Source organism: Lagopus muta, chromosome 1 (genome assembly GCF_023343835.1).
Source record: "Lagopus muta isolate bLagMut1 chromosome 1, bLagMut1 primary, whole genome shotgun sequence".
In the NCBI taxonomy this organism is placed as follows: Eukaryota; Metazoa; Chordata; class Aves; order Galliformes; family Phasianidae; genus Lagopus; species Lagopus muta.
Window position 1 is genome coordinate 20,252,454 of NC_064433.1, and position 24,966 is coordinate 20,277,419.

The window sequence follows — 24,966 nt, forward strand, 5'->3', positions numbered from 1 at the left end:
CCCTTTATTAAATCTCAATTTTTAAAAGCAATGTCACCTTGCAGTTTCTTTTCACTTCAGAAATTAAATTCCAGGAGCATATTCTTGAAAAGCCTACATCTATACTTATTTCAACTTTCTGGGGAATAATTGAGTATGGAAAGTAAGACTTAGCCTGATGAAAATTTTATTTCCATTTAAAAATAAAGGGGAATGCATAGAAAAGAATTTTTTCCCCTGTCTCCCTCCTTTTTTCTCTTCTGAAAGGTGAAGACAAAGGAGACGCATTACAGTTCCATTTTTTCTCTATCAAAAATCTCACTCACCACCATGTACTTAAGTTTTCAGGCCGCCAAATACTATGCTGTGTTCTTAGCAACTTGGCCTTGTGGGACCGTATGTCCTCCAGTAGACCTTTCCCAATCTAAGTTATCCTGTGATTTTTTTCTGAACTCCTTGTTCCGGCAGTCCAATTCCATCAAAATTTTACATATGAAATCTCTTAAGGAGGTATTTTTAATCTTAAATTAGCAGAAGTATCTTCTCAGGTGTCATAAACTCAAAGGCCTTTAACACGTTTAGAGAAAACTAGCACTGTAAGAAAACTAAGAGAACAGATCGTAGGCCCTCACTTGGGCAGTGCTGAGAAAGAGCCTGGGGGAAAAATGGGCCAGTATCTACTGTAGAACTGCCACATTCACAGGAATACATTTTCTATCTGTGATTCTGAAGTCAGGACAGTTTTTAAAGTCATCTCGAGCTCCAGTGTCACCTGGGTTGTGACAACTGTCACAACCATTTACAGCAGGAGTGGGATTGCACACCTCACACCCTTCCCTGCCTACGGTTCCCCAGAAACTGGGGTCGCACAGCCCACAGCTCCTGCACCTCTGCCCGACTCATGGTGACCTTCACAGGCTGAACCACAGAACTGGTCGGCAGGCTTCCTGAGCAGCAAAGAGCTGACTTTTCAAAGAGACCCACAGATGACAACTTGCTCGTGACTTTTTTTCTCCCAAATCCTTAATCATATGTATGCATTTTGAATAATACTTGACCCAAGGCATGTAATACAAAAAGTTCCGTTTCTTTGTGTACCAGCTCTCATTGGAGAGGAATAAAAACATAACTAAAAAGATAGGCTATCCAAGGATTAAAATTCAGGAATTCCAGCCCTAAGACACGATAAAGACAAGACATAAGAATATAATTTTTTCTACCATTAAGATGGAAGAAGCCACAGAGGAAGTTCTCCTCAAGTTCAGCCTAATTTGTGTTGCTCTTCACAGCTTAATACTCATCTTTTCTATCTTTCTCTTTGTTTCCGTTCAGGAATTTCAAATACTTCCCCTCCTAGTCCCAGCACCACACACACTGCCCATCCAACTCCATCACTGCTGCTGAAGCCACTGAGGCAAGAAAGGACAAACACCCGCAACACAGCACTAGGCTGGGACTAACCAGGAGGGAGATGCACATCCTTTCTTCCTTCATTTTTCAAAAATCACAGGCACAATACAGCACATTTGCAGCTTTATTGTAACAACATGATTTCAAAGAAAAAGCATCATCACCTGTTTTAAAGTTGAGCCTTTGCCTCAGAGTCTAAAAAGAACTGTTTGAAACAGAGGATTTTTTCTTCAATACCTTCCCTATCGTTTGCTTCGAAGCTCATTATATTAGTGAGAGCAGTTGAGGAGCTAAGTCAAATTTAGGAATCCTGAGGAGAGCTGTACGCGCAGCTGGCATGTAGGTCTGTGGCAAGGATGCAGGTCAAATCACATCAGTAGCACTTCCAAGAACACAGAGTGCCTCAGAGCACATGGGAGAGACACCAGCTCACAGACTGGCCCACAGACAGCAGCAGGGAAGATGCTTTGTTCACTCCTCAGCAAAGGGCACAGACCAGGCTGCTCACACCTTCCAGGCTTACCCAGAAGATCATGAAGAGTACAGCATTATTATTTTTTTGTGTTCAGTGCCATTTTTCAAATAAATTTAGGGGAATAAGCACCATTACACTTATAATCCACAATCACCTGCCAGTGACTGCAGCGTGCCCTAAAGCAAGTCTCAGCTATTATTCTAGCTGGCTAGATGAAGGTCACTGACACTGCTAACACCTCTGACATTTTATAATCAATTGCCAGCATTTACAGAGGAGAAAATATCTCTGGCATTGAGCACACTTGGAAAGAAAGAAACTCATTTCAATTAATCTTAAGCTTGCTGTCTCTGATAGCCAAAACATGAAACGACGATGCAACCTAGCCAGCCAAATATTAGTGAGATTGGTTTCTGGCATCCAATACCATATTCTGTTTGTATATAAACAACTGCAGTTTATCTGCCTCTTTAAAATAACTGCAATATGAATCATCATAAGGATAGCAGCAAAGAAACAGTCAAATACTTGTAATTGGAGAAAATATCATTTAATTCTCAAAGCAACTGACTACAAATACCAGACAAGCTAGCACTGAACACCTACTGAAGCATTCTCATACCTTGTGTGGCCACTCTTGGAAGAAATGCTGACCTTTATGAAGCCCTCTGCTGCTAGAAAAGTCTGATATTGCATATTCATCCAGTGCCTGCTTTCATCTCGAAGACAGGAACAGAGATTCCTGCCCTTTAAACTATCCTTGATTTTTAGTCAGATGTTATATTTCCCCCCCTCAGAAGTGAGGACGGAGGACTTAGGAAGAGAGATTTCAAAACAATACTTTGTAAACAGTTCTCAAGTCCCCTTTGATTTATAAGCTGCCAAAATGTTGGATGAATTCAGCAGCTGGGAAGCCCGAGATTTGACAGCTCTGCCCTTACTCAGTGGTTCAAAGTGGTTCAAAGGAATCACTTTAAATTAATGCAGAGCCTCAGAGAACATGGAGATCTCCAACTTAAGACCTCTTAAAGACCACTATTTCCACTGAAATTCTTGTTTCTCCAGTGCTCCAGCTCCTAATACAAGCCATTACTCAGCTCTTGCTATTCACAGGAGTTAGTTGCCTTATGGGATAATGTTTGTGTCAAATACAATCGCTGAAGGCGCTCCAATTTACACTAATAATTGTCATTAGGAAAAGAAAAAAATGGTTGCAGTTTTTGTCAGAAAAGAACCGTTTCCCAGTGTTTAGCATAGGCTGGATAATGGTCACAGGCAGCATCTTGGCTCAGTGGGAAGCACTGGTAGGTGGTAAATGAGAGTGCTGCAGAGGGGACAGATATTTTTCAAGGGGGGAGAGGGAAGAGTGTCTGCCGAAGGAGGCACCCTGACGGCATGAGATTTATGCATCCGCCCTCATGTCAGTCAGGGAGGAGGGAATCATTATGCAGGGCCAGCTGCAGGGGTGTGCGCTGCTGTCTGGAGAAATTAGAAGTCTAGCAATGAAAGATAAAGAAGGGAGAAATGACAGAGTGAATGAAAACCCCATGATAAACCCATTTAGGCTCTCTTCTCCCCAGGATGAAAGATAAAGTGTAATCTTTTTGGCATATATCTTGGCTGAGACTCAAACAAACATGCCTAAATATACACATGTGCACACCCCAGAGATGCACACTGCCAATGCCCACCAAGATGACCACTAAATTCAAAGAGTACTAAGCAGGACTTCTTCTCCTGCATGGTGAGTTACATTCTGGGGAAAGATCCGAGCATGTGAAAACACTTTTGATTCAGGAAGTCTCATCTGCTGCCGAATGCCTTCTTTGTTTAAATACCTTCGAAGCAATCCTTCCATTTGAATACCTCAGGGGAGTGGAAGTGGAAGGAAAGGGAGTGGAGAGATGACAGAAACACAAGACGCTGAAAAGCAACGGAGCTCAGGCTTTGTTGTTTGGCTTAGAAGTTTCCAATTTCGTGTGGCATTCCTGTACCGAAGGGAATCTGTGTCCAAGTCAGGCAGTTCTGCATAACTTCTTGTCCTAGTTAAGACAGAGTTTCTTTTTCTCCCTCATCAGTATAGTCAAAGAAACAAAATACTCATAATATTGTTTCATTATGTTTGTTAATAAAAACAGTGTTGAGTTAGGCTCTCGAGTCCTAATGTATTGGCTAGCGAAGGAATAGCGAAAGAGTGAACAAGAAAAACAATGGTTGTGAAAGCCCCTTGTTAAAATTCCACCCCTCAGCCTACCAGGGGATGTGTTTGGTAATTTTTCCTTCTGCCTGTCTTGATCATTACCAAAGCCTCAGGGCCTGTGAAATTCTTCCAAGAATGCTAATGCCTTGCGAGAAGCAAAACAGTATGAAAAGGAAACTGTTCAATGAACATCTTCCTGAGGCAGGAGGGAGGGAGGATGCACTCTGATATCTTATTTTCAAGGTACATACACTGACCAATGGAGCTAGCCTGATTCTTCACCAGGAACAGGAGAAATAAATTACACCCAGCATGCCAAAACACCGTGACTTATGTCACTGTCTGACCTTCAGTATAAGATCCATGAACAGTTTTATAAGAATGTTTTGTTCATGTACAAGCATGAGAATTAGAGAAAACCAAACCAAACAATTCTACAGTAGAAGTCTTCCTTTCCACAAAGTATATATATACATTCAGAAATGTGGGTATTTGCTTTTCTTTTAGAATACTTAGAAAAAAATCCCCTCTTGGTTTGTTTGTTTTATTTTCCTTGTACAAGGCAGCTCTTTTGCAATATTCTTCCTGGCTGTATGATCTATCAGAAGTTAAAGAGGATTATGCTATCAGATTTCAGATTAACCACTGACCACATTTGTGACTACCTGCCATGCTACACAATCACTTACACCTGTACTCTGTGAATCCAGCAGCTTAAAGCACCCAACCTTCAGAGAAGTAATTCCACTCCCAAATCCATAGCTGGGGGAATTGAGACATTGAGTCATGGTGCAAATGGGGTACAAAAGTGAAGAACGTGGCCCTCTGATGAATTAAAACAAATGGAAATCACACACATGCAAGCTAAGGAAACGTCACTCTGAAGGCCAGTGTTTGATCAATGTTATATGAAAAAGCAAAGGAATAAAACAGATTTTTACAGTGAACAAAACTAAAACTGCAAAATTCTTAAGCCACAAAACCGTGTAATTGTCAAAGCACAAACAATACTTCTTACAGTAAGGCAGTTATGTTTCACACTTTTTCTAAGGAAAATAAGGATAGGCAAAGGTGTAATATTAATATCAATTCAGGAAATACGTTCCATAGTAAGATATCAAATATATTATGAAAGGAGAGAAAAGGAACATGGTTATTTATCTGGCTTGAAAATAGCACAGTGTCAAGTTAATTTAAAATTCAATTTCAGTTTAAAGCATTACAAGGAAGAGAGAACTCTATGTATCATAGGTTGTAAATTGAAATCCTAGCCAGGCTTTTGTCTGCCAACTAGTTGTGTATCAGCTATAAAGCCAGATTGTGGGCGCTTCTTTTAGGAGATTGGGCTGCAAGGCTCTCATAAACCACATTCAGAGAACTTTGTCATTTACTGTTTCCAAAGGCATTTTATTTAAAGTTTCTCATATTCAGTTACTTAACTGAAAACTGCTTTTACAATAACCCTGAGGTAACTTGCACAACGTGAAGCGCAGCACAGAAAAGCGTGCAGGGCCCTACCCTGGAGGAACCAGGGAACCAGGAGGATCTCATAGGCATTCACACAAAACCAAATAAGCAAGAGCAATTTGTGAGCAAAAGCAGCTTTTAGCAGGACACAAAAAAAGGAGTGAGTCAAGGAGGAATTCTGTCTTCCAGCAGCCCCTGTGCAGCCCAGAGGCCTGGATGACGACAAAAATGCATGTATACCCCTGACCTCTGCTCCTCCAAAAGGAAGGCAAAGAGAAGTGGCCCTTTACAGCAGCTGTGGCTGTTTTTATTTAGTCTCATAGGCCTTCAATCTGACTGTACAAACACGTTGCGAAATCTCCAAAGCTAGCTGAGGGAACAGACAACACCTTGGAAGGGTTTGTTTTTGGTGAAGCAGAATGTAAGGTGTACACAAACCGGTACTCCAGAAAGGCACTGAAATTTATCTCCATTGACACATCTGCAGCTGGGAACAGCAGCAGCAGCTTTTTCATGCTCACCTCACTCCCTGCCATTTTGGAGATATGGGGAAAACACATTGGAGTTGATAGAAAAGTGATTTTTTGATTTCAATAATGTCTTTTATTCTGCCTTTGCAAATTACATAATTTGCTCATTACATATAATTGCATTTGCATTTTTTCATAAAATAATAATTTCCAACAATTGCAGAGGTTTAAAAAAGGAAAGGGGTGAGGAATTTGATGGAGCATGAGATGGAAGAGAGTTAGGTTTTCCTCTCCTTTTTAAAGAAATACATCTGGGCTTCCTCCTTTTCCACAGCTGAGTTTGAGACCGTAGGTTTGCTCCCCAGTCTGCTTCTCACTTATACCCTCACCAGTGGAATGGTTTATCCACGTTTTTGCCTTACTATGCATTTTTGGACCTACAGCTCCAAAGTGGTTTTTTATACACTTTTTTTTCCACTGGCACTTACTTTGGAAACTGCCATCACTGCACCAATATTTATACATGTGGTGATACAAAAATATGCCATTTGCTTTGATGTGCAGGACATTTAGCAGTGATAAGACATCCTACTGACATCATCATTATATGGTGGTATAATCAAAAGCTTTAAGTCTGAAATACTCACTAAGTGCCCCTTGCACAATGGCCAAAACAAGTCCCAGTGTTGCTTAAATTTCTGCAGAAATTAGGAAATGTGAAAAGAAAAAAAAAATCACCCAAACTACCCAAACTTAAAACTGCATCAGAGTACAGCACAAGGACACTGCACACAAGAGCATACAATGTTTGCTTTCTTTCTGTGCTAGCCATTATGCAGCATGTGACTCTCCATTCTAATGCTATTTTATTAAAACATTTTTGGTAGCCAGATGTTGTAAACACAAATCAGGAGGAGCTGAAGCTGAAAATGCCAGCTACTACTAGATATAACCAAGGGACTAAACCAGCCCCTGTCAGGGATGCCCCTCACGTGATGGTGGGAGCTTTCTGCAGAGGAGGTTTCAGTCTCTTGAGCTTGATGGAGGTGGGGAATTAGAGCTTTATTGGGCTCTGTACAAGGTGTTTGATACCATCTGATCACAAGATGGGCCCAAACATCCCACAAAAACAAGTAGAGACGATCTGACATAGACACAAAACATTATTAAAAGGCTTGCCCTTCAAAAAAGATTGGGTAATATGATGAAATGCTGGATAAAACACCAGCCTACAGCGTATGTTAAAGAAAGCAATAGCTCAGCAGAAGAGTGCCAGCAGACAAAGACTTCGCATTTTCAGTCCTTTCATCTTTAAAAACTAAACAGATTTTTTTTGTTTTAAAATGATTTTAAATGTTCTTTTTACTTTTGGTTTGCACACCAATAATAAAGAAACTTCATGTGTTCCAATATTGTGCTAAAACAGTGTTTAAAGTTTTCTACAAATTGGAAGTACTTCAGAAAAAAAAAAAAAAAATATATATATATATATATAAAAAACCCAAAATATATAATCAAGTTCTTTGAAGTCACTTTCTGCTCTACTCAGACTTTCATACTAATTGGTGAGTTTCTCATTTCATCTTCTTAGGCACAGACAATTTCTAAGTGATTGAGATTTAGGATGTACTATTTTAATACTAACGGTGTACTTAAATGAGGTCAGATTTTAATAAAATTCAAGGCATTCATGATAGAGAAAGGCTTACACTTGGGAGTATATTTTTACCAAAAAAAAGAAAGGTAGGCTGCTGTATCATAAAATGAGTCAACTCAGATAATTATGTAATCACCATTCATGATAATTCCACTACTAAGTGTCATGAAAAAACACCAAAAATATATAAACCCTCAATACTCACATGAAAAGCCTTGCAGGTCCATTCTTTCCTCATTCTTAGCTTACATGCAAAAACCCTCAGTAAACAGAAGTGTTAGGGAGTGTTAACACAGGTTACTTGGGATTAACTGAATCAATTCTAATTTGGCCAGTAAAAACCCTGACCACTTCCAAACTTGTTCATTTTCCAAAATAACAGCAATTAAACCTCAATAAATTCAACAAGGAGAAGTGCAAAGTCCTGCATCTGGAGAGGAACAAGCCCAAGCATCAGGACATGCCTGGGACCACCTAGAAAGCAAGTCTGCAGAAAAGAGGGGCTTGGTGAACAACTAGTTGAACATGAGCCAGCAGTGTGCCCTTGCTACAAAAAAAAAACAAAAAAAAAAAAAAAGCTGATAGTATTGTGATGTATAAAGCAAAGCACTGCCAGCAGGTTGAGGAGAGACCTTTCCCCTCTATTCAGCACTCCTGGAGTACTGTGTCCAACTGTGGGCTCTCCAAGACAAAAGATACATGGACATCCTGAAAAGAGTCCAATGTGGGGCCAGAAGATGATGGGACTGGAGCAGCTCTCCTCTGAGGAAAGGTTGAATGAGCTGAAGCCTGTTCAGCCTGGAGAAGAGGAGAATTGGGGAGAACTCATCAATGTCTATGAATACTTAAAGGGAAGGTGTAAAGAAGACAGAGCCAGCAGTGCCCAGTGCCAGGACAAGAGGCAATGGGCACAAACTGGAACACAAGAAGTGTCATCTGAACATGAGAAAGCTCTTCTGTGCTGTGCAGGTGATGGTGCACAGGTTGCCAAGAGGCTGTGGAGTCTCCTCCATGGAGATCTTCAAATGCCTGGATGTGGGCCTGGGCACCCTGTTCTGGGTGTTCCTGCTGGAGCAGAGGCTGGAAAAACAGACCCAGAGGTCCCTGCAAACCTCAGCCATTCTGTGAATTCAGGAGCCATGTTAGGACTTAACATTCTAATTTTAGGATTAGTATTTTAAAATCTGTATCTTGCCTTTGAAATACATAATTATGAAAAAATAATTTACTATTACAAGTGCATTGGTGCTAATACCTGCACAAATGTTGCAACAGACCTTTTCCAGTAGAGAATTATTTGCACAGCTGGTTTAAGGTTGCAAATAAGACTGTAGTATGTCCAGAGGTTAGGCTTTAAACAGCTTAGCAATGGCCTAGAGATGTAATCGTTTAGAAGTATAGTAGCTTCAGCCTTGCACTGATTTTCCCACGGAAATGCAATCAATTAATATTTGAGTTTCAGTTGTATCCAAACCACTTCTTCAATAGTTTCAAGTGCCACAATCATTTCCAGCAGCTCTTTTTAAGCAGCTAACAACATGAAAAATTTAAACAGGCAAGAATGCTTTTATTCCTTTGCCATTCCTGAGTGCATTGTGACTGCTGTTGCTGGGTGCTTTCCTCCTTCATTTGGGCCCTGTCCAGGTCCCTCTCTCTGGGAGGTATCCCTGACCCACATTCGAAGGAGGACTTTGTGGTGGGCTTCTGTGGTTTATGCAAAGAGCTGAGATCACCTGCAACTCTGCTCTCTCCATGTTAAGGACAGAGCCTGCGATGACCGAGGCCTCAATGTAAAGCACTGTTTGTTCAAAACAGAAACAATGCAAAGGAAAATCCAAATGCAACAAGCAGTTAATACATCTGCATGGCTCATGAGGAGTCATATGCCTTCTGCGTGAAAGTCCTGGAAGGGTTTCTCTGGTTGCTCAACTGTGAATTGGGATTGTGTCTCAGAGCTGTCATTTGCTGCTGTTTGAAGTCCTCTTTCCACATCTTAAATGAGGGCAGAATATATCCTCCTTAGGAAAAAGTGTTTTCAGAACCTGCGGAAAGTGTTTTTACCACCTCACCTATTCAGCCTGGAGCACAAAGAAAGCCTAGAGAAACAGATGCAAGTGCAACCTGCCAGCGCTACAGGCGCTGACGATGTTGTGACTCCATAGCATCTGCTGCTGTCCATATTGATTGTGCCTGTTACCCTGAGTGAGGGGACCTGTATTCTACACCTCTCAGCCACCTGTTCCTGCAATACTGAAACATAAATTTGGATGGATTTCTGTATGTTCCTATAGGAACTATCGGAAATACTTCCAAGTATTTTCCATAGATTCAACTGAGAAGGTAGTTGATGCACTACTTCAACCTTAATTTTCTCATAAATATTATGCAAAGGGATCATAGAAGAAAACCTGTTGAATTCTCAGAATTGCACTACAAGTCAGTCTGAAGAGGTGTCCTCCTCTTGCCAAGTATTAACCAGCTCACAAACACTGCATGTCCAGCAAAGAATCTCTTGCTTAAGGCAAAGCATTACTGCCAGGGTACACACGTCATGACCGCACATTATTACGATCCTTCAAACATAGCCTCACCTAATCTTGTGCTGAAATCTATTAGCTTCAGTTAGAGAATAAATATTATTGTAATGAATAAATAAATATCCTCCAAATAAATAAGAAAGAGATGCTTTTGCTTTGCCAGGGAACAATTACAAGGAACTTGCGTGCAAACAGCATGGCCATTCCTTGCTGCAAACGCATCGCTGTCACAGCATATGACTCTCGTGCAATACTGCATTAGGAGACAGAAAGTCAAATAATCTCTTTTGCTTTGATGAAAGCACGAGGAAGTGGACTCAGATAAAAGCAGGGAGTAATCTGTTTAAACAGCTTGGGTCCAAAGTTGAAATTAAACAAAATCAATAACAAATACAAGCTTGCTGCTGGAGAATCTGCTTTGAGCACGATGTAAAAAAAGAGATGAAATGTGCCTACAAAGATATTTCATGCCATAATATCCTATACGAGAAGGAGCACAGATCTTCCACTGCTTTAATTACATGTGTTTATTTAGTTAGTTATGCCTCTCTACAATTTCCAGTATTTGTCAGTAATGGTGCAGTTAAAGAAGCTTTTGGGTAATCGAGAGGTAATGATATTAGAGTAAATTAAGATTTATTAAAAGAACAAAGAAAGAAAACAGATAATGAAAGCCCTCATCTGTTTCCACTATTTAGCCCCAGTCTTTGGTGGCACAGTTCTGGCACATATCTATTCAGGTCAGGTTTTTAGCTCAGCTACTGGTGTGTGCAGAGGTAGCACAGAAATGCTTGCATCTACGCTGCCACAAAATGGTTTTTAAAGAACTGGCCATGCACGCTTTGGGGAAGACATGGTTCAACAAGTCTTTTGTGCTTTATTAAGGGAAAGAAAAAATACACAACTTCTGTTTACTTGGTAGGAGGAACAATACCTCCCCGCTCCCATGGAAGATTCGGTGTACATAGCTATAAAGACAATAAAAGAAATGTTGACAGAACAAGTGAATATTGCATCTGCATTTGGATGGCTGTAACACATCCTTCCTATGCCTCAGTAGTCAAAAGGGTGAAAGTAGCTGCGAGGAGAGCAAACAATTGGTGTTTCAAGATAAATGTATTCAGGAAAGAAAGCAAAGCCTAAAACAATAATTGCAAGCTTCTGAGAAAAGACACAAGATGTTCATTGACATTTTCTACGTGGACAGCCTGTGAAAACTTCCCTGTTAGCATTCCTTTTTCTGAAGTAAAACCAAAACAACACTTTCTGAAAATATTTTTCATAGAGAAAGGACCAGCACCACTAAATACATTGTGCAGTGAGGGCAGGCAAATAGAAGCAGAGCAGCGCTATTTACAGCACCTGGGAACACCGAGTTCACTATGTTCTTTAAAAAATGCAAATTGATTGCAATCCTAACAACAAGAAATATATAGCACAAATCACCAACTTCATAACCTACTTCCTTCTAAAACCCAAGTGAAGATAGCTCTGCAGATTTTTACTGCCCTTCTCAGCAGTCAGCAAGGATGCTCCTCCTACAATTGAACTCTTGTACAGGCCAAAATTTTCCAGAAGGAAGCAGGACAACGACAACATGTAGGCTGGCCAAAATAAATAGTTTCTGATTCATTAAGTAGAAGACTGTTAATGGTATTTATATCCTTTGTAGCAATAAAATAAATAAGCTTCACATTCCTTGTACAGTGCTTGGTCCTCCTAAGAATTCGGAAAAGGACAGCTGAGCAGCAGCCCTGTGAGCACAGCAACTTGGGGTCTGGTGAGTCTGTTTGTCACCGAGATCCAACCACTTGGATACAACACAACAGCCCCGTGGCCGAGGGTTTAAGCAACCTTTAACAACGAGGGAGTCCTCATGGCTCTTTGGAAGGCTTCTGCTTCAACAAGAAACAATTGCATCATGCCTTCCTAATTACTTCAGTGAGAGCTGGGATCCCTCTGCAAGCATTTCAGAACATTCCGTAATTTGGAAAATTAAGGTGTTGCATGACCTTCCCCAGTCTTGACAGCAGAATCTTCTGCAGAGCTTATTTGAATTTGTTAAAGAGAGAAATAAAAGGCAAATACAAAAATTATGGACATACCAAGCATAAACTTTCAGATGCAGCACTGGTCTGCCATGTATGGCTTTCAAAAATGGTAGCAGTATATTCCTGCTGCACTATTTTCCCCTGAAAGTCCATCTAACTTTGTTTCTATGAGAAGCAGATTTGTTATTTTCCCTCAGTAAGCAGCACCACAATTATTCTTGCCTCCTTGTAAAAATGAGCAATCTCTGCAGAGGATGATCTATAAAGTTTCTTAACTTCCCTGTGAGGAATATATATTTTATTGTTCAATTTGGTTTCTCAATAACACACATCTCTGTCTTCGGTAGCGAAGTACAGGGAGCTCTGATCAACATTTTAACATGGGGAAAAGAAAACTGTGTTTTACGGGGAACACATACATACAAGGACACAGACACACTACACGATGATGAGAAAAGGCTGCAGTTTCTTGTATTTATATGTATTTCTTTATAATACACATATTTTTCCTTTGTTTATGCACAGGTGTGCTAGTATGCTAGTGCTTCCAATGGTACCTCACTGAGCCGTATCTCTTTTTCACTGTGTATGCATTCCTGGAATGCAGTTAGTTACAAGGACAGGCAAACATCTAAGACACCAGCGTGCAGCTCTCATCTTTCAGGCTAGGCATACATCGCTGGGTAATTTCATACCAAAATGTAATAGTAAGCTCTGTACATTGATTCAGTATAAACTGAGGTTGGCCAGCATTTATGATAGAGCCTCGTTGTAACATAAACTGCAGTTGGTGGCTGTTTATGTCTCCCCACTGAGTGGCAAAAAGCAGCAGCCCAGCAGATGTCCTCTTGACAGACCCCGCTGTGGGCTGCAGTTTCAGCACAGGGTCAAAACCTCTCCTCAAAGGGGTAAAAGCTGCAGCTTGCCCAGCTGCATCCACCTGGGCTGGGCAGTGGAAGCCTTCTGGAATTGGCTGGAGGTCTGAACGTCAGAGAAAAACAATGGCAAAAAGCACAGAAGCCTGTTTGCAACTATCTGCTGCTATCTGTGTATCTCTGCAACAATGTAATCCTGCTCCCAGGCCACTCTCTTGAGGACTTCGCTTTTCTCCGGCATTTGTGGCAAGGTTTTCATTCCACTTCTGTACACAATGCACTTTCCAGGAAGCATTTGCTTACTTAATTCCCTAAAAAGATATTGCATATCTATTTTGCAAGTTGCAAACAACCTTCCTCTCATTTTCAGCCCAATTCCACAGCAAGCTCTGAGTGAGTGGACTGTGCATGGCCCATAGGGATGTGCCTCATAGGCAGCTGTGCTTATTTCATTATAAATTGTAATGCAATACAATCCTACAGCTCTAAGGTAAAAGCACAACCAACTCATACAGACACTTGAAGACTTAAATCCAATTCCTTGTCATGAGAGACTTTCAGCAGTTAAACTATCCATCTTCATCACTGTAATTCAACAGAAGGCTTCTCATTACGCAACAGTATGAAAACAAAGTCACAAGTAATTAACATTTAGGGGGATATGAGAATATAAGAACTGGCAGATCAAGCACAGCATTATTTGTTCAGCCGAGCCCTGAAATCAGTATTCTTGTGGTCAGAAGCAATTTGACTCATCTCAACTTCTACCTTGGTTGAATTTCTCTTTTGGTTTCTCTGTCAGGACCGTGGGGCAAGCAGCAAATCCATCTGTTCCCCCAGGGAGAGCACAAAGTGCAGCAGCTCTTTGGTGGCATACAAGAGGCAACTTAGGCCTTTTTTTTTTCTTGCAGTCTCAGGTCAGACCCATGGGTCACTCTGTGTACATGGGATTTTAAGTGGAGGTCAGCAGCCTGTCTGTTGCATGTAATTAAATTTGTTTTACAAGCTTATCTAGGCAGTAAGTAATGAAATATCACTTCTCTCAGGACGAGATTTGCATTGTTCTGAGTTGCCTGACAATAGGGCTTTTCTCAGTGTTTGTTACCAAGCAAATGTGAAATTTCAGAAGAGCTACGGCTGGTAAATCTACAAGAACTGCAAAGGACCACGCAGGGTCCAACTACCAACAGCCTTAATGATCATAATAATTAACTTAGGCATTCCTGAATGCCGCTTCCCAATCTGTACCCAGATTTTTCTCAACTTGTTAACAATAATGATGTTAAAACACAGACAGGGAACATTCTATCTTTGTTCTTATATTAGCTGAGATACATTCACAGAAAGATGTGAACATTTTTGAATTCAAATCCTTTTTTTTTTTCAAGTCAGAAATGCATCAAAATCACCTTAAGAATATCTGTAGATACTTTCCTAACTTAGAAAGCTCATTAATCAAATGAAAAGATTACACAACCTTAATCCAAGTATTATTTTAAATTATTTCTACTCTTTCACAACACTGAAGCATACTGAATTCACAAAAATTTAAGCACTCCCTGAATGAGCCATTATGAATCAAAATTTCCAAATGAGGGACAAACCCATTTTCCGACTCTGAATTTTTGCATACAGGCTAAAGAAATATATGCCTATTGTACACTGGTACAACTGCCCCACACTTCTTTCTAGCTTTGATTACTATTCCCGAATCCCCAGATTAATCAGATGGGAGAACAGGAAGCAAAAAATCTGCCCCTCTGTGTAGTTACAGCAATCTAACTCCACCTCTGAGAGTTGTCCCTTTAAAGTGCCTTGGAAAGAGCATTTCTTACATCTTGGCTTAGCACTCAGTTGGAAATGGGATTAGGATAACATGAAAGGGAGTGCTTCCTCACACAGATTTACACCAAAACAACTTGGCTGATGCAAATTTGCAGAAGACAAAGGCAGAGTTTGAGAGAGAGGCCTCAGGATTTACTACTGCAAACAGAAACTTACTGGAGACTAATTACCTTGCTTCTCCTTAAAATATTCAGCTAGATTTGACTACACAAAGTATGTTCCATGTCCTGAAAAAAGCCGTAGTGAAGAAAAATTTGCAACAAGTGCAGCAACATTTACATCAACAGACTTTTAGATACAAGACTAAGTAGTCTAGCATGCAAGGCTGCAAAGGAGATGCAGAAGGATATGATCAAGGTCAAACAAATGGTAAGCACTCTAGAGAAAGTGAATAGAAAATGATTTTCACCACATTTCACGATATGAAACGTCACAGAGCACTCAAGAGAATCATCAGAAGTCAGATTTACAGAAGGCTTGTTTCAAGACCGCAGAAGAGAAAAAAAAGTCTTAAATAATCCAGGAAAAGCCCATCACAAACTCTTCAGACAGCTTCATCAATATCTCCTAGCACCTGTCATCTGTTTAATAGAGACAGTTTACCTTACAGACTCCTCAACCTATCCTTTGTTTCCACAGCAGAGCCTAGCGATTGTGATGGGTGGCAGACTGAGAACCTAAAAATTAAGTTCACATAATCCCTTAGACTGAGGTGACAAATCTGCATGGACACTGCTAAGCTGCAACAAGTGATTCCAATAATGAGTATATGTTTACCGTGTAATTACTGTCTCCATAAATCCCAGGGGAGCACTGTGCGAAGAATTACATAAAGTATTAATGCAGTTTACAAAACGATCTGAATGCATACAGAGTTATGAGGCCCTTAAAAATCCTACTTACTTTTCAGATGTGTGTGTGCCCATTTGAGGGAAAACTATAAAGCAGCACACCCAATCATCACTGCGAACTGCTGATTATAAAAAGAAACCAATCTGTTACGTTATTTGTATTGTGACAATTATAATCACTTCTTTTCAGGGGCGTAATACCAGTTATGCAGGCTATGATATAAATAAGAGACAGCGCCAGACGATTCACTGAAGCAGCTACATTCACCCACAATTACACACAAATGCCCATGGAAGAAGGTACAAGCTGACCATCAGCTCAAGTGATTTATCAACGATTATCAATTATTCACCGTGATAAATACAAATACCATCAGCAAGTTTTTCTCCTTACTAGCACCAAACCACACACATGGCTCTAGCAGTTTTGCTGCTTACAACCCATTTTCCTCTGAAGGCTGTCTGAAATAGCCTGAATTCTCAGGTAAAACATTGGGAAATTTAAAATTACCTCAACCTTCCACCTCTTTCCTGGATTAATAATAATGTTTAAGAGATTTCTAACCACACTTGAGAGAACAGCTATGGTACTACTTCTTCCCTCCCTGCTCTCTGGAGAGAAAAATGTATGGAATGTATTTAAATAATGCAGTTGAACTTTTTACAAGCAAAAACCCCTTCTTCGTTTTGAATTACTTATTTGTAGTGAGTTACTTTTTCAACACCAGCCAAAATAAAGTTTATCCATTTAGAAAGAACTAACCGAGTCAAAACTCTTAAAATTCTGTCTTAATGCTGTTTTTCTCCTATTGTTAATTCAGCAAGTTAAGAGAAAGGAAACTGATTTTAATTCATTTAACAGAATCCCAAAGACTAGATTGTTCTGTTATGAACAGATGCTTCAAAGATTTTCTGCCAGTGCTGTTTCCTCTCCAGCTGGGAATAAAGTTTTCCCCCCATTAATACAAGTCAATCATTCTCTGCCTCTTAAATTCATCTTTGAAGTTTCCAGCGATCTCAATGTTCCTTTCATGAATGCAGATTTCTTTTTAGCATGTATGAAATTTCTTTTTATTATATTTGTGTTCGTATTTGTTGATCAAGTTTAGAAAACGATACGTTCAAGTGTATATTATATAATGTGTGGTAGAAGTACAGGCAATGATAGATGACAACTACATGCAATATGACGGTCATCTTGGTACTTTTAAGAAGATGAGCCTGTTCTATGCAACATGCATACCCCTCTGGACATTTTGGGAATGTACACAGTGACACAATTCATTTTACTTCGATCAGAGCACTGTGAAAGGCGATGGAGGCAAGGAAGGTTCTCCGACACCAGGAAAGTGGTGGAGAGCAGCACAACTACTTCACGCAACAGCCAGTTCACCTCACAAATTACAGCAGCAAAGTAATTACTTTCCATAAAACAAAACACTGCAGGCTCAACAGCGCTCTCACCTCTGGAATTTAAGTCTAATACAAGAAACTGGAAGAGTGCCAGCATTTTGGGAGGTTGCTACTAAATCAAAGGTGGTAGCAAAAATACCTTTTGATGTAAACAACCAGTTTGATTAAGAATGTAATGGGGCAGAATGCTTCTCACTGTGTCTAACCTCATCACACTGAGTCTTTATATACTCTCCCCAAATTCTCCTTTGGGAAGATCAAGTTTGCCATATTTCATTCTGATATTAGTCTTCAAGCATAAATAATATATGGAGATGAGCTAAAATGCCTCATTGATTAAAATTCTAGACTGTGAGCTTGTCACATTTCAACGTGCAAATTGCTTCTGTCTGGCCTGCTTTCAGAAGTCACTCATCGAAATATATAGACGCTTGATTTTAAGTTTGGTGTTACTGCTGCGATTTTTCTCTACAATGGATTTGTAAGTAATGAAGTACCTGGTCAACTGATTACCTAATGAGACAACAATATTATACAACGTGGTTGCCTTCACACTGATCTGAATAACACAGCCACATATTGGGTTAAAAGCAAGGTTTCTACCATGGCATTTTAACCTTAGCTATAGCCCTAGGCCTGAGAAATCTAGCAGAAATGGAAGACTGTGGATACCAAATCTGCAAAGTAATAACCTTTTACGTATTTACAGGCAATTCTTAAAACACCAAATCCATCTAGGTACTTGCAGGCTTTCCTTGGAAAGCAAACACAAATATAAGCTCTAATAAGAACAAAAAATAATGATCTGACCTCAGGTACTTATGGTTGGTAATGCAGAGAGACTGCGCGCAAAATGAAAAGGCAGTTTGGGAGTCGTGACATACAGCACCATGTCACAGGTCTGAAACATTTGTTTATAGTCCAGTGTTCGAAGAATGAAACATTCCTCTTGAAAACAGTGGTCAGGTTTGCATCATTCACTGTATAGAAAAGAGGTGCCAGAGAACCCATACATCTGCCCTCTCAAGGTAATCTATTTTTTATAATCACCTCGGAAGTAGAAAGAATTTCAAAGCATATAGCGCTGTTGCTCTCAAATAGAGTGCAGCTATTTGAGAGCAACATGTTCATAAAACTTTTGTTGCAGGAGTTTGCTTTCAGGCTGCAGCCCAGATAGCCAGATTATTTACTAGATTCACAGGACCTCCAACAGTGTTTTGCGTAATCCGAAAGCTGTAGCCAGAAGCTGAATGGAAGAAATGCAATCCTGCCTTGAACAGAAGCATATTTAAATGTACTGCTCTGTGAAGAAGAAGCCTATTAGTACTTCTCTTAGGAGGACGTGCAAATTCAAACATGGTATAGGCAGTAGAAGTGTTAATAACTGTAGGCAACAGAAATGGAGGGGAAAAAGCATGTAAGCCACCATCATGCTTCAGGAGAACTGAAGATTGTAGAAACATTCATCTGACTGCAGAGGGATTTTTTATGTTTTTATTTTGCTTTTGTTGTTGCTGCTGTTTAATAGTTCTAGGACCAAGTCTTCCATACCCTATTATAAATTCGGATCAATTCTTGGGATTTTTAACTGGTGAATGTAAGGCAAGGTAAGGTCTCCATATCTGTCTCCTTAAAAAACAACAAAAAGCCAACAATGATATGGCAATGATAAAGAAGCATTGGAGGCAATTCTACACAGTAAGGTTATTAGAACAAATTTTCTCTTAAACTATTATTTTCTGTACCTCATTCTCTTTCAAAATAATGCATGTTTTGGATCTTTCATTTTTACTTCATGCTGGCAACCTATGGATTTAAAGAAAAATAGAGCACCTGCAGAGCCTGCTTTCTTCAATGAGAATTTTAAACAACACACTTATTAGACATTATAAAATCTGTGATTTAGTTATTATTGCATACTTATATAACAAAAGGGGAAGAAGCCACTCAAAACAGAAGGAATCTGTTGTATTAGATTTGAATAGAGAAAAATTCAGCGTGCGTAATATTCATAGCCCAAATACACAGACAGAGAAAACTCGTCAACAAACAAACAGAAAAAGGGCAGATAATTTCAGATTATGCATGACACACTCTGGCATGTGCATCATACTGATACGCACAACAGTTTCATGTTTGTCCATTTAGCTGTGTGTGATGGGCAATGGTGCAGAAAGCAAGAGACATTTCAGGGAGGGAAATTGCATGGAAAGAAAGTCATTTTGATTGCCCGGCATTTTCTCGGGCTGAAGGCCATGCACTCTGACAGGATCTGAAGAAGACAGGACTGCTCCGTAGCAGACCACAAGTACTGCATTTGACCCAGGTTATTAAGATAATGATATAGTAGCTATATTGACATTTTCAACGAATGCGTAACCTAGATTTTCCACATTAGTATAACATACTAAAAAGCTACCAGACAAACAAAACAATACAGTGGAAATGCCACAGTCAATTGACAAATTATAAAGCTGTAAGAGAGTTTTGGCAGGCATTTGTCATCTCTTTAAATTTGCCTGTGCCGTCAGTCATCAAGACACAAAACAAGGATACCTGAAATGGGTGAATCTGTGGCATGTGAAGGCATGTGTTTGCCAGACCTCTTTACAGTGGGCAAGATGCTATAGAACAGGCCATAGAGGAACGACTTTCATCAGTCATGTCTAGTTTTGCAGGGAATGGTAAATCTTGAAAACTAGACATTCATTTGACATTTATTTTTAAATTCTTCCCTTACACTTTGCAGTTTCTGTTAACATTAAATAACATGCTGTTACATGAAAACTATACATTTACACTTCAAAATGCCAAACACAGGCTAGCCTGCAAACAGATCATGGTTTATTCCCAGTGATTGGATCCTGAAAACAGAGATCCAAACAGAGCTACAAGATGAAGGCAACACATTCAGAGCTTTGGTGAAACCGGTCCTTTAACAGCAGCACATACTTCTAGATATCTAGAAGCTTCAAAACCTGTCTGACTTGAATTTATTTTATGGATCTGACAGAAAATGCTTCCCCACCTCCCATTTCTTTGAAGAAGCAGAAAAAGATTCTAAAAAATGTCTTCAGTAGCACAAATATTATAAGGTCTGCCCTATACACGAAGAACGGTTAACATCACCACAGCGCCCAATTTTGAACATCCCAAAACAAGAAACACAGTCTACTGAAAAAAAAGGAAAGAAAACCAAATCATTTCTCAAAATGAAAGAAGATGCTAGAAGCACTCTTTCAGCACATGAGCCTAAAACATGCTCATTCCCTTCCTAAAGACACGAGTGGAACCCATGGCAGTGTGACTGGCCATGTGCATCCTCAAAGCCATGAGTTTACCTCCCCCAGGCAAGAAGCAACTGATCTGCTATACAGTGTAATCCCCAGTAATGAGCATGCTCTCTTGATGTTGATGCAAGTATATAACACCAATAATTTAGTGAAAGCCCTTTGTCAGAGGCCACAAAGATCAGGCCCTGACCCTACCATAACGCAGTGTGGGCTTATGAGCCGAAAGCAGTTCATGTCTGGTGGCAGATGCCACACCAAACTGTCAGTCCTGCTCTTCCTCCAGAGATTGCCATCCCTGGGAAAGGATGGCCAGCATATTTCAGTGCAAGTTAGAGTACCAGGCTGTAAGTGGGGATGAGCAGGAAGTCAGCTTTCATTTCCTTCAACCATTCCTGCTAAAGAAACATAGCTGACAGCTGGAGTGATAACCTCTTAAATCAATTCAGCGTGAAATTCCAGAGCACTTCTGTCAGTGCCCTCAGAAACTAGATGGTTTTAATCATTAGCTGGCTGCATTAGCGAAAGTAGATGGGCAAGGCAGCGTGCTTGGTGTCAACGGTTTATTTTCCTTCTTGTTATCTCTTTAAACAGCAGCATCTGAAGGAGTCAAAGTATTCATCAGATTCTGCCATGGTTTAGTCTACAAACACTGCCTGCAGTTTGCGAGGATCTGGCTCTTTAATCTTTGCTAGGAAAGGATGAGTAATCAAACACACTGCAAATATACACAGCTCAAGCCTGTTTGTCCTTGCCAACTGAAAAGACAGGAAGCCTTCAGAATTCTAGATCTTCTCTATGAAATATCTGCAAAGGTTTTCAGGAGTTCAGATTGAGTTGCTGTGCAGTGTTTGAAAAATAGGCAATCTGAACGAAGTCTGAAACACTGTCTCCTTGAAATAGTTTTCAGCACAGGAAGTTCTGCCCAAACTATCATATCTCTGAATTGATAAACTTTCATTTCTCCTTCCCCTGTAGGGACACAGCAGACTTATATTTCACCTCAACTAATTTTTCCAAGTTTCGTTGACTTTAATTAACAGAAAAAATGAGCTACAACCATTTTTTTAAAAATCCATTTTACCACGAGGCAGAGGCATTTACTGTTCTCACCAACTCATGAAAGCTGTAACTGTGAGATACAGAATTACTGAGCTGAAGAATAATATTTGCTGTAGTTCTGGCTTTAATATTTAAGGGTGAGGAATAACCTGTGTTGACAGCGGCTATACCTGGTATGACTAGGAAACAGAAATAGCTTCTCAGACATCCATTCTTTTTTACAGGTTGTAGCATAAATGGTTTTATGAGCACTGGAATGAATGAAATTTGTTTTCTAAAAAGATTTGTCCTCTTGTGGTTGACTGACTGCTTTAACTAAATTGCACAAAAGTAAAGAATATCCCCCAAACAAATATCAGAAAACCCACACTGAAAAGCTAGAGAGAAAGGCAAAAAGAGATTAGTGTTGTTTTCCTACAGGATAAGCCTCACTGAGTTTGCATCTTGGTGGGTACCCAAGAACGAACGCTTCGGGCATGGCTCTGCGACAGCCAACCCAGATAATCTGCGCCACCAAGCAAGGCAATCTTCTGCCCACACACAGCCTTCTCCCGTCCTCAGCCTGAACAGTGCAAGCCCAGCTCCTACCTTTAGCTGGCCCTCAGGAATAAACTGATTCAACTCACTAATCCAGCAAAAAACTCATTTGCTTTGCTTTGGTGAGCTTTCTGCCGCACAAGACAGCTGGGCTGGCTGCCTGTGCAGACAGACACGCTCTGGAGCCCATATGGGGAAGACAGGGTAGGACCACCTCCTTTGGCATTAGGAGTCATCATGTTTGCCTCAGGCACTCTGTCTGACTTCTACGCTGGCCCCACTTTGGCGTGGACTTCTGCATCTCTTGATCAGAAGCAGCCCTCTGTGTGAAGCCCCACACGTGCGGTAAGGACCGAACTCCCACCAAAAAAAAACCCAACACCTTGATGGGATGCTCCTGGGCTGCCTCCTCCACTGGCCTTCTGATCTCACAGAGCTTGGTGAAGCCTAAAATTTTTAGTTGTTTTGATCAAAGATGGTGATGAAGAAGGCAGCTGAGAAGATGTCTGAAGTAACACGGAGATGCCCCCAGCCTGCTTTCCCAACCAAGAAAAAAGAAAAGGAATAAAACATATACGTGAGCGTACCCGAGGCACACCTCAGTCACCATTTTTAACCCTTACACCCAAATCAGGAAAAGCTCAGTGTTTCAGCTGTGGTGGATCATTTCCTTTTGTTTTCTCAGTGCAGCTGAACATAGACTGGAAGATGGCTCCGTGCAGCCCCAAATGGACTCAGCTCTCCCTGCCTCTGCCAACTCTGACAAACAAACAGGCGAGCCCAGGGACAGGGGCTCTTCAGATGTCTTCCAGAACATTTTCCTTTCAGACAGGTCAGTCCTAGGGCCAACAAATCCCTGGCAAATCTGAAGCAAGTTTTCTGGTGGATCCTGCTGAATAATCTGTCTTGGGACAAAGCGCTGCCAGGGCCCAGCTCTGGGAGAAGCCAGCGGGGGGCCGTCCTCATAAAGGCTGAGATCTGGTGAACAGCTGTAGGGGACCGCAGGACCCAGTGCACTCACAGCTTGCGATTTTTGTTGTTAGCTGAAGCTGGATCTGACCCAAGCAATTTGTTAGTGAACTGTAAACCACTGCCTTGCCACCTTCACAGGCATGCATTCCCCCCCAACAGCCATGCTGTTCCCGTCTCTTCCTCCCCAGTGTCATACAGTTCATTTTAATGTGTACAGGCTCAAATAAGCGACAGATTTTTTCTCCTCTCCCCACAGTTTCGTGGGAGCTGATGTGGGAGCACTGTCTAAATCCTGAAACCGAAGGGTAGGAACTGTGCGTTTCATTTCCATTTGGCAGTCACACCATGTGATTTTGGTTAACTCTGTCCTTCTGCCGAAAAAGATCCCATCAGCCAAATTCACCAAGAAACCGTAAGACTAAACTTAGAAAATGGTTTTTAAAATGCCTCCAAAATCTTCTCAAAAGGCTTTTGCAAACACAATGAAAGGCCTTGTGTGGTAGCCTAAAGCCCTAATCCCTCAAATCTTGTGCTTTTGTGAGTCTGAATTTGACTCAAAAGTAATTTATGTATATTTTTCCAATTGTTACAGGAACGGAAGGCTCCTGTCACACAGATTTTTACTTCATCCACAGTTCCTCTGATTTCTCTGATTTTGAACAGGTATGGGGTTTTAAAATTAATAAAAAAAAAGAAAAAGCAGTTATTGACATATTAAAACTTAATAGCTCTGTGCGAGACACTGCATTTCATAATCAAAACCTCCTTAGAATTTTCATTAAAAAATGAAATCGCTGATCCAACAAACCATAACAGCTGCAAATTGGGTCTGGAAATAAATACTTATGCATAAAAAACTACTTATTAATATTTTGATGAGGCTGAGGTCTGCATTTGAATGAAAAAAGGCACTCCATGACTAAAAACAAAACAAACATAAAATACGATTGACTTTCATAGTTGAACTCTCAAGTGATTTAGAAAGTTATCTCAAATGTAGCTATCAATGGCAAAGGTGATATCAAAAATGGAGATCTATTTGTTTTTGGCACCAAGGAGAAAAAGAATCACCACAAAACCTCCAGAAAAGATATCGCCACACCCAATAGGATAAAGCACAAAACAAAAACAAAACAACAAACCGACCCCACACTTTTTTTTTTATACTCTTGAATCTGAGAACTTGACCACAGCAAAGCAAGAAAAAATGTCTCAGCATTGTCAGGACTAGCCTTTTAAAACTATGCTACGAAAAGTCAAACTTAGCTACTTAGTAGGGTTTCTCCTCTTCCAGCCCAGCACATTTCCCTGTGCCAGGGAGCTATGCCACCGCCTTCCTGCCCTGGTGAGACTCCATTAAGACCATTACAGGGAACCTCCAGCAACGTGCTTGCTTCCTTTCCCCTAGAAGAAGCTGAGAGCCATTCTGCTTCACCATTCCCACCTGAAATAGCAGGTTCTGGATCAGGAGTTCTGGCTGGAAAAAGCACCCTAGCAAAATAGTGTACTCAACCAGAGGGAAGTGAACAACCCCTTGGGCTCAGGCTGCAAGGATGCACGCTACCTCCACTGGTAGTTGAACCAAGGTTGAACCTTCCCACCAGTATCCCATTACATGCTGTTGCCGTATGACAGATGGCAGCAGAGGGACAGTGTGACAGAATGGCATCTGACATGGAAGTGCGTATGAAGCAAAGGTGTGTCACTGAATTTCTCCCTGCAGAAAAAATGGCACCTGCTGACATTCACAGATGCTTGCTAAGCGTTTATGGAGTCCAAACAATGGATGTCAGTGTGAGGTGATGGGTGGTGCATTGCAGCAGCAGCACTGTCAGAACAGCTGTGAAACAGTGGGTCACCTCTGCTAGTGCAAGT

The 24,966-nt window shown here is 40.6% G+C and overlaps 1 protein-coding gene across 4 annotated transcripts in view; it reads right to left on the reverse strand.

The window, feature by feature from the left end:
• PLXNB2 (plexin B2) overlaps positions 1 to 24,966 on the reverse strand; it is a 248,050-nt gene that overhangs the window by 172,457 nt on the left and 50,627 nt on the right. The gene's annotated exons all lie outside the window — the stretch shown is intronic.